Below are 2,556 nucleotides of genomic sequence, written 5' to 3'. Positions count from 1 at the left end.
TAGCCCTTTCGATTGAGGTATCGTCCTCCACTGTGATGCGGGGCGCGGATGGGGATGTGAGTCCCATCCAGAGCCCCGAAGCAGTTGGGGAAGCCCAGGGTGGCAAAGGCGGCGATGGTGGCATCTGGGTCCCCCAGCCTCACGAGCCTGTGCAGGAGCATGGCGTTGATGGCGCGGACAACCTGCAGAGAAAGCACATGGGACAGCACCAATGAGGGGTGAGCAGGGTGTGCGTGGCCCTGCCCTGCCCTGCCCTCCCCTGCCCTGGCCCCCCTGCCCTGCCCTGGTCCCCCTGCTCTGCCCTGCCCTGCCCTGGCCCCCCTGCCCTGCCCTCCCCCCGTGGGTTCGCTTACCTCCATGAGGACAGCCCCGACGGTGGCCTTGCCGACACCAAACTGCTGTCCTACGGATCGGTAGCTGTCTGGAGTGGCCAGCTTCCAGACAGCGATGCTGACCCGTTTCTGCACCGTGAGGGCACGCCACATGGCAGTGTCCTGGTGCCTGAGTGCGGGGGTGAGCCACTGGCACAGCTCCAGAAATGTCTGCCGGCTCATCCTGAAGTTCCTGAGCCAGCGGTCGTCGTCCCACTCCCCAAGCTCCAGCCGCTCCCACCAGTCGGTGCTGGTGGGGTAGCTCCACAGCCGCCGGCATGTGAGGCGGGGGGGGGCGGGGTGCTGCAGGGTTAGGGGTTGAGCCCTGGTGCCCTGGGGGCATCTCCTCCTCTGGGGCAAGGAGGTGCTCAGCTGCCTCCCGCATGGCACGGAGCAGGGCAAGCCCTGCTCCTGCCGGGAGGGCTGGGTGGACCTCTGGCTGCTGCTGCTGCTGCTGCTGGGGGTCCATGACTGCGGCGCCCGGGGTCTGTGTGCCTGTGGCTCCTCAGACCGTGTGCTGTGCAGGCTGAGTGTGTCTGGGAGGGGCCCTTTAAGGGAGCGGCTAGCTGTTGCCCCGGAAGCGCTAGTCCGCCCTGTGACCCTGTCTGCAGCTGTGCCTGGCATCGCTATTTCGATGTGTGCTACTTGGGCGTGTAGACGTTCCCTCGCTGCGCCTATTTCGATGTTGGGCTGTGCAACGTCGAAGTTGAACATCGACATTGCCGGCCCTGGAGGACGTGTAGACGCTATTCATCGAAATTCGCTACTTCGAAATTAGCTACTTCGATGTAGCATGCACGTGTAGACGTAGCCCATATGACATTCCGCTCTGGTAATTTCCTATTGAGCAGGAGGTAAAGTACCAATAGATTATTAACAGAATGTAAGTTACAGGGAGGTAGAGTTATTCAGTCGTATAGAACACGAACAGGATTTTAGTAACAAAACAATGCTGAATTTCATGAGAAAATTAAGGAGGATTCACTAACAATGCTAAATACAATATTGAACCTCATGGGAACATCAGTAAGCATTCATTTACAAAACAATGTTTCTATGAGAACAGAATATAACAACGTTTTCCCTGCCAACACTCTAATGTGACATGATGATAAGTGACCTACAAGAGTTGATTTGTCAGGGTGTCTCTCCCCTCCTAGTAGCCAGAGAAGAGCTAGGAGGGGATATTGGGTCCCTTGGCAACAGTGACAAGATCCTTTTCTACTCCTCCAACAGAGGAACTGCAGTGTCACTCTGGTAGCATCTCTGGTAGCTGGTTTTATAGCCAGACACAGGAGCCAAGATCTCTGACCAGCATTTGTTGCCTCTACTGGCTTGACAACCACTAGGAATCCTTGGCACTATTAATAGGAAAACAGCTGGCTTCACAAACCCTACAGCCAATTGTAGACACTGCCTCATCTGGAAAAAAGCCCTGGCTGGTTGTCCGCTGACCCCTTCAGGCCCTGATGAGGAATAAGTTGCCTTTTCACCTGCAGAGGTGATCACTCCAGAAAAAGACTGGGGAAGCCTGCACTAATGCTGTGTCCTTTACCTCTGCTGTGGATCAGTAGAGGTGTTCACTGCAGTGGGCTTCCACACATAATGTAACTGTTTAATAGACATTCAGGAGATTCAATAAAGTGCTGTGCTTCCCTTCCAGAAGTTGTAGCTTAATACAGAAAAGTCGTAATTTTGTATAAACTAACACATGGAGGACAGAAACAAATGGTTTCAGCACAGTGGACAGCTGTGGAAATGTTATCAGAGCTGCCCTCTGATTGTGCCATCTATTGTTCCATTAAACAGTCTTAGTGACAACTCTACATAGCAGAACCTCACAAACTCACTTTTCAACGGGCCAGAATGTTTCCAGGAGGCTGCAGCTCTCTTGTTTTCAGGATATATCATTCTGGAAGCTAGCAACTCTTCAAAATTCCTTTCCAGCATTTCAATTGCTTTAAGCAAGAATCTCAGGGGGTGGTAAAAAACAAAGCACCCCCCTTTCTTTGTTAGAGGTGATCCTTTCCAGTGTGGGAGACAATCACTGCCACTATCCACATTCTCTCCCAGGTGGTCACTAACTCCTCCACTTTCAATATCATCTGCTACAAGTGCTACTTTTGCTTCAGGTTGTTAAAACAGAAGTCCTACAACTGGACCAAAGGTAACTGGGGTAACAGTC

This window comes from Carettochelys insculpta, chromosome 2 (assembly GCF_033958435.1).
Source record: "Carettochelys insculpta isolate YL-2023 chromosome 2, ASM3395843v1, whole genome shotgun sequence".
Taxonomy (NCBI): domain Eukaryota; kingdom Metazoa; phylum Chordata; order Testudines; family Carettochelyidae; genus Carettochelys; species Carettochelys insculpta.
The sequence above is the reverse complement of the archived record's forward strand: the minus strand, read 5'-3'. Positions refer to the sequence as shown.